Source organism: Manacus candei, unplaced genomic scaffold, assembly GCF_025592945.1.
Source record: "Manacus candei isolate 608988 ecotype Guabito, Panama unplaced genomic scaffold, ASM2559294v1 h1tg000050l, whole genome shotgun sequence".
Taxonomy (NCBI): Eukaryota; Metazoa; Chordata; class Aves; order Passeriformes; family Pipridae; genus Manacus; species Manacus candei.
In genome coordinates, this window is record NW_026138098.1 from 22,519,064 (window position 1) to 22,531,988 (window position 12,925).

The 12,925-nt window shown below is 37.5% G+C and overlaps 1 protein-coding gene across 5 annotated transcripts in view; it reads left to right on the plus strand.

The window, feature by feature from the left end:
- The window catches only part of KAT6B (lysine acetyltransferase 6B), a 107,797-nt gene that overhangs the window by 83,484 nt on the left and 11,388 nt on the right, over nucleotides 1–12,925 (plus strand). The gene's annotated exons all lie outside the window — the stretch shown is intronic.

A 12,925-nucleotide genomic window follows, 5' to 3' on the forward strand; every position in this document is an offset into this window, starting at 1 on the left:
TAGATGAGGGGGTAATGAAGATGGATTTTGAATCAAGCTTAGTTGACTTAAGATTATTCCAAGAAAATCAACCCCTTGGGATTTCTTGGCATCACTTTTATATAGCTTCAAGACACTGTACATTTATCAGAACTGCAAAAGAAAGCAGATGTCACTTAAGGTGCAGAAGTTAAGACTGTTTTAACTGAAGAGCATCTTTATTCCAGATAGCATTAAAAACAACAAAAAGACAAGGCTAAACACGGTAAGAATGATAACAAGTATTTGTTGGTGAAGCTGTCTTCATAAGCATTAGTGAACATGGAAAGCCATCTGCTGAAGACTGGTGGCTGAAAACAGGTTTTAATTAACTACTGCAACTTTATTGATTAGAATTTTTACAGAGGGTAAGGTAGCTTGGGAGGAAAACAAATTGTCTGAGTTAGCAGGGATCAGGTTAGGAAAGCTAAAGCCCTGATAGGGTTAAATCTGGCTGGAGATGTCAAGGGTAACAAAATCTTCTACAGATACATCAGTGATAAGAGAAAGAATAGGGAAGATGTGAGCCCTGTCTGGAAGGAAATGTGAGACCTGATTACCCAGGATATGGAAAAGACTGAGGTACTCAAGACTTCCTTGCTTCAGCCTCTTCACCAGCAAGTGTTCCAACCACAGTGCACAAGTTGCAGAAGGCAGTCCCTGTCACCCTGTTGTTGAGGCACAGCGGGACACCTTGTGGTCTTCTCGAGGCATGTCTTGTTTTCAGAGCCAGCATTTTTATCAGTCAGATCTACCTTCTTTTAAGGGAATTGGTTTTTTTCCTTGTTTACTTCTAATAAGAGTATCAGTAGATATTTAGCAGATTACTGTGTCTTAAGCTTAGCTTTTTGAAGTGTGCTGTAATAGGTTAGTTTGTGTTCAGTGCGTAGCAGGTAGTGTACACTTTCTTATCATCCAGTTTCTGTATCTGCTAACTAACCAGATACTGCCATCAAATTCCCTAATAACCTCCTTCACCTGTTGTTGTGACTCTTTTTTCTGAATCTTACTTGGTTAATTTTTTGTTATACAGCATGCTTTAGTGGAGCAAATGAATAGCAATGACATTTTGCTGCTCACATGAGACAAATGCAGCTTGTATCTTCTGTAGTGTCTTAAGGAGTATGTGTGTCATGGCCACTTACCTGAGCAAACACAATACTTGCAGTGATTTCCTAAGTGTGCCTTTTGACTTCTCAGCACTCAACTTCCCGTTTCTCTTTTGTTCATGCTGTTTAATACTACTAGGCTATCCATTGTAGGTAGGAATAAAACAATGATAGGAAAAGCTCTTGGGCTCTGGAACTTCATTATCTACTCTAAAACTGTTAAAAACCATCGCTGATACAGTTTTGGTCCAGGGCACCTGTCACTTTCCAAATGTGATAATAGTTTTCCTAAGCCATGAATCTGGGAGAATTATGTTAACAGGCAGGTTAACACTCCAGCTGAGAGTCAGAGCTTAGTGGTATGGATGCCATCTGTCTGTGCTGGTTGGCCTCAGTGCCATGTAAAGATTCTGGGCACATTGCTATATTAGGCATAGCCTCTTAGGTCCATATTCCTGTGTTGTCAGTTGAGTGTTGTAGAGATACATAGGGCCTATAAGAAGGCAAGCAGTTAGTATTGTCTAATGAGCACAATAGATATATTTTTAACACAGTATGCATGTGCTGTCAACATGTAACACCAGAGGGTAATGGCAGTTCTTCAAGGAAATTCATTCAACAGTTATAATTGAATAAACAATTTACTACTCAGTGTCATTTATTGAATAATTTAAAAAAATGTAACTTTAAATAATAACTTAAAACATTGCTTATAAAATCAAGAACAATCCAGCCTTTTTAATGATCTTCTAAACTACTTAACCTATCAACAAATTGATTCATCCAATTGGTATTCAAGACTGATGCCCTCTGCACATAAGTCCTGCTTTTAAGGGTACTTCAGTTCCTTTTCTCTTGCTTATGCTTTCACTCTGCTTCTAAGTAGTCCACTTCATACACAGAACCTCCACTCAAGGGGTTTAGTGGCAACTGGCACAGGTAAAATAAGTGTTAGCCAATTAATTCACTCAAAGGGTACCTTTTGTAGGTCTGACTGTAATGCAGTCATCTTTACCTTTCCTTCCCTTCATGAAGGGAATTTGTTTAGCTCTAACCTCTTCTGTGAAGCTTTCTATAAAGAAGCTAAAGGTTTTGGGCCTCCTGTGTTGGGTTTACTTGAGGATGTGGAGAGGAATGAGAGCTTACATTATTTCTTGTAACAATAATGAGAGAATCTTTGGCTTACTCTCTTCATTGTGAAGAAAGCTTTTCTTTACTCAGACAAAGAAAAGGGAATGTAGCAGGTTGTTCACTGATCTGAGCATCTCAAGTTACAGCTAGTCTTTTTTTTTAATAGTGTTTTTGTGGATCTTGGGATCGGGGTCCTTTGAAGCTGTCTCAAAAGTGCTTTCAAAGAGGGTACTCGCACCTATTTAAGGTCCTCTATCTTTGACCTTCCTCCCATTGACATAGATAGGAACAGTTCAGAGGCACACAGAATAGTTATGGAAAAAATGGTAACATGAATTACAGTTTTAGGAATTGTAAGTCTTAAGAAGTGCACACTTTCACCTTTCCTATTTCTGCCTTCCACGCCTGGTCATGCCTCTGAACTTGCAGTGTTGAGCTGACCTGACTGTACTGAGCTGTCCTTTCTGAATACTCAGCTGCTTTGATATTTCTGACCACCCTTTTGAACCTGTCTTCACAACTTGTTCATATAATATCAAAACAAAGGACATGATGTTTTGTACGACAAAAAACATTATCTCTTAGAATAACTTGAAACACTGGTTTGAGGTAAATCTTCACTTGGGATACTGGTGTATTATTAAAACAGTTACTAGTACTTCCTGTTCTTTCAGATATTTGGTTTGATACAGAATGTTGCATGAAAACTTAAAAGTTCTTCCTTTCCATATTAAAGGACTTATTTTACTTGGATTTGTTTCACACAAAACGAAGTTTAGTGGAAAAGTGCTTGATTCCATCTGTCTGAGTTTGGTAATTAGTTTGTGGGGGATGGCCTTTAAAGAGATGGAGAAGAACTCAGAACATACCAAGTGTGATAGTTCACTGGTTGCTTCTTTTGTTCTGGATAGATTCTCATGAATATGTTTTCTTCTGACACAAATATTAACAAAATATATATAGGAACTGAACAGTGCTGATTATATAAGGGCTATATTTTGAGCACAAGCTATTGCTTAGGCTCTGCTTTGGGACTAGGGGTCTCAGTGGTAGATTTTAAACTGTTTCCAACTTCCAGAATCACGTGTATTGGCATCTTTAAAGTGTATATCTGGAAAGCATTCATAAGTAGCTTATAAAATTCTGTTTTCCATATAAGAGTTACTTCGATGGTGTTGGGATACCTTTGCTATGCATGGAAGTGTATGTAAATGTTGATATGTGTGATTGTGATGTGCATGCATAAGTGTGAACCTGAGATTGATAGGTTTAAGTTACACAGTGCACAGCAAAAAGCTATTACCCTTATAAATCAGGCTGAAGTGCAGAATGCTGGCATAGTGTTACTTTCTCATTTTATGGATGTAGTGTAGTGCAGTTCCAAGTGGACTTCTGCTATGAAGGCTACATTCAGTCTAAAATTCTGAAAAGATCAGTAGACTAAAATCTGTTCTTATGATCCAAACAAACCTGCTCCTATTTGACTCCCATTTTCATGACTTCAGTACACTGTTCCTACCCCTTCGTTACTCTTCAGCAGCTCTTATCAGTAGTGATGTTTTTGATCTGGCTTCACTGGCAGATAGACTAGATCAGTGGACTTGATTGCTGACTGCTTAAGTCCATAACATAATGATGTTAATAACCAATATGATCCAAATGCTTAATTACAGGTATTGTTCCTGTAATTTGTAATGCAGTTAACCCACACATCTGATGCAGAGGTGCATCATGCTTTTGAGGTCCAAATGTCCCTGTTTATTATGTAATTGCTCTAGACCCAACAATTACTTTAAATACCTGAGAGTCATCTGGTATTTAAAGAGCTGTGAGTATATACAGTTTAGAGGGCATATTCATGCTACATATAATACTTTCTGATAGAAAAATACTGCTTAAAATGGACAGAAATGCATCTAGAATGTTAATGTGAAAGCACAGATGTATTGAACCCTCCCCAGCCTTTGTCTGGATACAAGTTAATAGAAGTGCTCTCCAAGATGAATCCTAAATAATAGGAGTATGTATTTGCCTCTTGGTGAAGTTTGTTATAAGTGTCTATCTTAACACTTTATGGAGAGACCCATACTTTGTGGGTTTTTTCACTTCTTTGTAACAACAGAAAAACATACAAATGCAGTGACCTTTGCTGTAAACTCAGTACATTGTAAAATATGATAGAATAATTGTAATAGTTTCATGTACTGAGCAGTATTTAGACTATATAGTCAGAAATGGAACAAGATGCTGCATTTTAGAGCTGTATGATAGTGGTTAAGGAGAAAATACAACAAATTCATTTTGTGCATTTTGGAGCACAGCATAGAAGGATGAAGCATGGGTATGGATCCTGAGCTCAGAAGGTGATTGAACTATGTAACAAAGAGGTGAATATCATGAATGACAGACATGCAAACCTTGCAGTTTAATGGAACAGTTGGCCCAGAATTGACTGCTCTGAGGGTCCAGAGGGCTGTTTGGAGTTAACACAACCATGAGGGTGATGTTTCACAGGCATCAGTTGGATGGCACATCAGAAACTAATTTAGACAGATTTTCTAGGGAAATAAGTAACCATCCAGATCATGGCCTTCTTGAAGAGTGGGGTTTGTAGGAGACAGTGTGATTGGAGAGGGCAGGGGAAGGGGGCCCTCTTGCATTGCATTTGAGATTACATTGTTCCAATTTCTCATGTCCTGCAGACAAAAGGGAGGAATTGGAAGACTATACTTTGTCATTGAGCTTATAACCTCATTGGGGCTACAGAAACCCAATGGGTAGCTCAGAAGAGTGACTGCTGCAATAGATGGATAACAGTCTCTTCAGGGACAGGCAGGGAAGCCAAGGAGAGGAGTTTGTGCTCTACACAAAGGAATAACTTAGAAGCAGAGTTCTCTGCTATGGAATGGGTCATAGGCCTGTCAAGTCTCTGTGCCTCAGAATCAGAGGTTAGGGCAGCAACCATTAATACTGTGGGTGGCATTTGCTACAGGTAACCTGATCAAAAAAGGGAAGAGGTTGAACCTTCCAAGCAGCTGGGTGACATCTGCTAGTGGAAGGCCTTTGTTCCCAAGGACCACTTAAAACACTTCTGCAAAGGCAACACAGCAGGATATTTGGGACAGTATTTAAACACAGATTTTCGAAGGACCAGCTAGGGCAAGTGCTTTGCATTTGGCAGCCCAGGCTGTAGTGGCTGGGAGATAGTAGGGTTTCAGATCCTGAGAGAAATGATAAGGGCAACTATCTGACTAAGGCCCAGAATTTTACTTTGTTTAGAGAACTGCTAAGTGGTGTCCTCAAAGAGGTTTGCTGTGAAGAGCAAAGGACCACAGGACATGTTGATCTCTGTAGGCAGTTTCCTCAGACTGCAAAAATGACTCATTCTAATAGACATGACAATAGCAGGCATTGCAGTAAGCCTGCTAGGCCACAGGGAGAGTTCCTGAGTTGAGCAGAAGGAGTCTGCAAAAGGCACCGGTATTACTTACATGTGCAGCAGTGTTAAACTGAAGCTTGGTTGGAGTTGAAACTGAGGGATGTGTAGAGCAATAGAAGAACTCTGAAGAGTATGTGGACAGCCACAGGAAGAGTAAGCAGAACATGGCCCTGCCGATGAATGGAATAAGCATGTGACAACATGGGGGGTGACAGAATTTATGGAGCAGAGTGAGATGCCATCTTTGCTAGAGGAAGATCAAGCTATAGGGTACTTGGGGAAAATGGTGAGATTCACCCAAGAGAACTGGCTGACATGACTGCAAGACCTCTCCTTATAATCTCTAAGAAGTCAGTGCGATTGAGGAACGTCCTCAGTAACTGAAGGGTGGCAAATGTTACAAACATCTTCAAGAAAGTCAAGAAGAGTGACCAACTACATCAATGAGTGAAATAAATGGATCCGTATCATCACGATATTACAAAGATTACAGAGTATATGACTTGGTATAAGATATAAAATGCTGAGGTGCATCTGAGTCTATAAATTCTGTCTACAGGTATTTCCATATATGCTGTCTTCTGAAAATTCTGTCATTAGCATTAGATTAGTTTATAATAGGAGAACTTATTTTGGAAGTAAACTTCAGTAAGTTTGGAAGTAAAGTGCTGTGATTAGGCTGTTGTTTAAGTGCTGTCTTGCATAGGTGCATTTTGAACTGGACTTGATAATGTGGTACTTAACACGGGCAGCTTTCTTCAAGCCTGTTTATAGGATCAGTGATGTATTACTGTTGTTAGTATAGCTGAACATGTCCAGAAAGATAAAATGGAGTTTAGTTGTGCGTTGACCCCAATACTGTGTAGCTGTTCAAATCAAACTGATAGCAGTGGCTTTAGTGCATGGCTGGAGAGGAAGCATGTCCCTTAGAATGGTACATTCTGTCTTTGTTGTCTGTGTTGTCCTTGATTCTCAGGCAGTTAAGCCGTTTACAGCTCGGCTGCTGAATACCAGCGCATACAGATGACACGTCTCATAGGCAAAGGGAAGCTGGTGACAGTTTATTTTATTATGACTTGCTGTATATTGTAGCAACTCAGTAGCTGTTTCATGGCTGTGAGAACTGAGAACCTGACGCTTGTTCTAAGCCATGTCATTCCTGGTTGTGATTTGAAACCTGATTTTAAAATAGCCTTTCTGTGCAGACAAAGCTTGAGCAAGTTTGGAACCATTTAAGTTTGCTTTTGTGTTTTGCTATGAGGCAAATTACAGTGATAAAAGAGACTTAATGTTGGAAGCCAAGGTTAATAGACTTGAATTTGCTTCATCATATGGTTTATTCCCCACCCTGATTCTCAGTCATTACCTATTACAAACATATCACCTGACTTTCTGCATTTAAATATGGTTGGAAAATTATTCAAATGTGACAATATAGTGTTTGTTTTGTGGGTATTTTAATACATAAGCAATAAAATAATGATTTTGCAATGATACTTCTCGTAAATTTTGATCCTTTGTACTTTAGGAAATGAAGAGTCATTTTCTTCCATGTAAATGAAATAAAGATTCCCAGTACAGAAAAACAGAAATTTTTCTCTTTGAAGCAAGGTACCACGATGATGATCAAGCGATTTTACTAGGACACATTTAAGATGATAGCAAATAGGAAATCTTTATTCTGCTCAGGAGGGTTTTATCAAGACAGCTTCTTTTTGTGTTTTTTAGACTAAGTGCTTTCTTGTTCAAAGACCAGTAGTAGGTTGCTAGCCAGTGACAGGGTTACTTCTGAAAGACTCAGGAGCTATTCTCACCTAGGGACCTCTGCTATGTTGCATTTTCTGTGTTGTTCTTGTTTCTGTAAGAGTTGCTCCTATTAAAGAGCTAGGTATGTTATGTTTATTAATAATTCTGTGAATGTGGAAGTATGAAACAGGATGTAAACATTTCTCAGGAATGAGTATTTGCAGTGAAGCAAATATCTCCTTTTCTTGCATTAAACTACCATCAATGTGATTCTGTTTTTGAAAGAAGGACTGCATTTGGTCACAGCTTTTTTTTAAAAGTAAAAGCTAATCTAATCTGTAGATGATTTTAAGAAAAGTGAAGATACAAGTTTAAATTAAAAAAATTTGAGTGGAAAGTAGTTCTCTACTACAGGTAGGATAATCCAAAGTAAGGACTCCGGAATACTCTGGCAGGGCACATCATAGTTTAAAGATAATTTTCTTTTTTTTTTCTGTAAAGTAAGTTCTGTCTTGATTACTAGAATATAAAAGACTTTATTTATTAGTATTTTAACTTTCTTATTCAGAGAGATTAATGTTATTGATTTCCGAGAAAGCGATATTGGAACATGACTTCTTACATAAGATCAGAACTGTGTTTTGTCTCCAGTGTGTTATGTGATTGATACATAAGATACATAAAACTGTTTCCTTGATCATAGACTCTCAGATTAATTTCTTTTCAAATTTTCTGGGTAAACTATTATTTCCAGATTTTTGTAGCAGACAGAAAAATCTGTCCTAGCTGAAAAGTAGGACTCATTAATCCCTACCCTCAGGGTCCACTTTGAAGACTGTTTGTTTTAGTTTTTAGCTTCCATAAGTGGAAAACAAATACACAGATTTGTTGCTAGTAGCGTAGGAGAAAGGAACTGCAATTTCTAAGTACTTGTCCAGTTACAGAGTGAGATTCAGTACTGTTTTCCCTTTAGGTACTTTTTTGCTGATTCTGTTTCTGCTGAAGACAATGCAATTCATTGCAATGTAATGCACTGAGGTTTTAAAACAACAGTTTAACATCATACACAATGTTCTCAAAAGAGTGAAGTACTCTCTTTGTGGCACTGTTCTCAAAGAACCTGCCTGTCTGTAAGCAATGAAGTTCAAGGAGAGGAGGAATTGTGTTAGATCAGTGTCCATTGCCTATGGCACTATTGTTTGTGGTGAGGTTGCTATGTCAGATACTCCCTTAAGGGAGCACATGGATAATAGAACACAGGAAATTATACTGGAGTTTCAGCTGGTGGCCTCTTCTGGAGAAGATTGTGTTGAAGTTGCCTCAGGATGCTCTGGATGGATTATATTCTGGCTGTAGGGAATTTTCAGTAAAATTCAGTACAATTGTATTGACCGTTGGAGAAGGCAAGAAATGTTGTGATCCTTTCATAAAAGAGGAGTGATACACTTACTTATAAGCCAAATATAACCCTTCATTTCACCTTCTTAGAAAATACTCAGCTACAATTGTTTTCCAAAGTGTGGATGCTAACTGACTGACTATTGCTTACTCTGAAGCTAAACAAAGTAATCTTTGTATTTAATATAAAATAAAGCATTTCTAGGACTGTTCTAGGGTATAAAGTTGTTGTAAAATAGAACTAGTAAATATAATTGCATCAAAAATACTTGTTCAAACATTCACATTACCTAAGTTCTCTAGCTTCTCAGGTGAATAGGAAACCACAAATGAAGTCTTCATTTAATCCTGTGCAATATGCACACCACAATTTGGGTACTTCTGTGTATAACTGAGCCACAGTGTGACCCTGCTGTCTCGTGTGAACACAAAAAAGTGTAATTGAAACACCTACATCCAGGTCACAAATTGGTGGGTTTTTTGGGGTTTTTTTTGTTTGCATCAAGGTTAATTCCTTAGCTTACTGAAAGCCTAATGCTTCACTTGGTTTCTCTCAGTATGTTATTTAATGTCTTTGCTTGCTGCTGCTTTGTATTTCACTGGCCTCTGTGTTGTCCACATTTCTATCATCTTACACCTTTGAGGGCTGTCTTTGCTACAGTGTTGAAAGCAAAGGGACAAGTCTATTTCTTCAATAGATAATAAAATTCAATTCAGCTGTCTCAAGCTAAATTTAAAACTGTGTTGTGATTTATGCTTAATATTATAAAGCTGAGATAGTGATGTTGAGAAGAGTGTATGGTAGGGAAAGAAGGATGTGTCTTGAGGATTTGGGGATATGAGACTTAATGAAACAGCTGCTCATGGCAGTTTGTAACTGGAGTATGCATAAAACTGCTTTCATGGCACAGGAGTGAAAGGGGGCTGATATGATCCTGATTTTTAGAAGATTTTCAGGAGAGAGCTAATGAGGTACAAGTCTGTTCACCTCACATCAGCAGACATGGCAATAAAGACTCCTACAAGGGAACACACAGGGAAATGCAGTGAATGGAGGAGGAAGGTGGACTCTGCGCTGCTTGCAAAGGGAAGTGATACTTAACAAATCTTACCAAGTTCTTAGAAAATACCAAAAAGTGTGGACATTATCCTCGCCTGGTTGTTTGCATGGAGCCAGATTAATTCTGTTTGCATGTGAGTTTCATGTGGTAGTTGCTAGTTTTAGTCTGTCCCTTCCATTTTTCTGTTGGCCACTGTCAGAACAGGGTACTGTTAAGCTGGACCTCTGATCTCATGCTGTTTAATTTGTTTGATGATACAGAACCAAGCAAAACAAAATCAACAGTTAACTAAAAAAGTTTCTGGAGACTGACAAAGATGTATTAAAGTTATTGTCTTCACGTAAGTGTGTTGTGGACTCTGCTGTAGCTATTTCAGTGGAGTTACTAGGAATGCTGTAGATTGAAAGTACAAGATAATTACAAGTCTGATATCAGGGATTATAGTTTCTTTAAATGTATGTTTTAATGCCTAATTATCTTCTGAATTTGTGTTGAAGGCATAAAATTTGTGTATATTATAATAACTTTCCCTTTTTCAGGTTGCATTTCTTCTAATTGTTTTAAATCTTGAATAAAATAAAGCCTTAGTGTTTCTGGGGAGGTTTGCATGACAAAAATGGAAGGCTGTAAATTGCATGTGCTGTGTTGCTTCATTATGAAGGATGGAGATAAAGCAAGAAATAAAAATCATCATTATTGGTATTTCAGCCGTTGGATTTTGTGATACTATCATTCATATGCCCAGAAGCTGAGATAGACAACTATTGGTTCTAGATTAGGTCTTATATTTTGTTGTGGTTTTCTTTTTTGTGTAGCATACAGTCTGACTTGTTTATACTTGGGGGTGAATGGGGAGCTCTGTTTTATCCTATGAGCGTTGCTGTTGTTCGTAGTCTGGTATCAGGGATTATAGTTTAAAAAAGTTCTTTCAGGTTACTACTTTGAGGCTATCCATTATTAAGATTAGGTAGATACAGTGAGACTGGGGGTATCTGTTTAACAGGGGCATATTGTGCTTATTTCAGATGCTTCAGGATATTTACATGATCTACCAAGATCAGTGTTTTTTTTTACCTGCAACTTAGATCAATTACTTGGTGTCTCTTGGTAAGTTTAATTTAATAGGTGTCATTCAAATTGCAGAATCTGTTAAGAGATTTTCCATTCAGTGTTTGCTACATGTAATCAACACTGTTACCTCTGATTTGTATTATTGTGGAATGTGAGTATCTTGAAAAAGCATAGGTTATATTTTATAATGGTAGGAGAAGAATACTGACAGATGTTACTGCCATGAATGTGAAGTTTCACTGCCTTAATGTAGAGTGAAAACGACCACTAAGAACTAGTTTGTAAATCCCCAGACACAGGAAAGCTACAATGAGCCAGGATATACTATTAAAACTCTAAAACTACTTGTGGTTGCCTAACTAATGATTCCAAACTCTTGATAGTGGTTTCTTATTAAGCTTCATATGATTACCAAGAAAATATAGGCACAACCCTGTTATCTATGAGGAAAATGACGGTGGAGGAAGAGGGAAGAGTTTTTGTCAAAGTAACATTAAAGTATACTGAAACACAAAAATGAGATCTAGGTCTTGCAAACACTTTCTGTTAGTGCCCAAGATTTCTTGAATGTGAAGTTGGTAGGGTAAACTGTAAAGTCACTTGAAGCAACTAAGTTCTCATGGATTTATTTTAAAAAAATCTGTGTTATTCTCCCTCTCTGTTCCTGTGTTGAGACTTCTATCACTACTTCTACTGCCTCAGTTTTGCATGTATTTCTATAGGCAGTGATGTCTCAGTATAAAACTTGTCTTTGTATGTTACAAACAAGCTGATCCAGAATTCTTTCTTGATACAAGTGAAGCTTTGTCAAAAATTATGCAAGATATGCTATATGCTATAGATCTGCTTTTGTGCAGTTGAAATGAAAGCAAAAATTCTTTGCCTTCAAACTGTTCAGAATGCATTGTGGTTTTGAATGTCAAGTTTGGTGTTTCCCATCAACAGTAGTTGCATGTAGTACCAGGATGTATGAAGGTGTATCATCTACTTATAAAATAGTTTAATATGCTACAACTTCAAACGTTAAAACACCTTAATTTTCTTAAGTTTTATGATCTTGTTTCTTCTGTAGAACAGAATATTTTACTTGTTGAGTTTTCAGTGGTACCCATGCAGATGTAGGCAGGCTTTATGTGGCTGTGTAGAGGTAGGCAGATGTGGGATGGTATTCCTGCTGAGGCTCTAGCATTTTATCATCAATCCTGCTAATATGTATGAAAAGTGCACTACTTACTTCAGTATCTCTGTTGTTAGTGATCACTTGAAAAGTAGTCGGATGTCTGCTTTTCTCTATATATTTTTTTATGCAAACTGGAGGTTAGACTATGATTACCTGTGCATGTGTGTCTTCTGAATTCTGTTGTGGACCTTTTGTATTGCATCTGAGATAGGGAAGACCAGTGTTTCAAGCTGAATAAATTTAGAGATATATTTGTGTGTTTTTCATGTTTTGATCTAAGAAAAAAAGCTCTGTGTGTATACAGTTTGCATATGGTAGACCATGCAGCAAAATAAGGAAACAGTCACTGCTTCCCTTAAACCTGGATGTTAATCATATACCTTTAATTTCTGGCTAACTTGATTAGGAGAAACTGTGAAGAGGTTATGAGGATTTGTTTAGCAAATATGACATCACTGTACTAGATTTGTTTTAAAGCAAGCTTTGAAAAATAAAAGGAGTGAAAAACTTGAGGGGAAAAGAAGTATTAATTGGAAGGCACAAGAACTGTATATGTTGGTGGATTCCAAATGATGCTGAGTAACATAATTCCATAAATATAATGCCTGTGCTTACAGTGGGGTAAGCATTTTGTAAGCCTGCTGTATAAGGCCCATGTTTTGGTAGTGTTTATAAAGGCATAGTGTAGAATATGTATCATGGAGGGATGATTTACTATGTAAGGATACATTTTATTAGGTTTTTTTTTTCTCTATCATGAATTAGTTTTGCT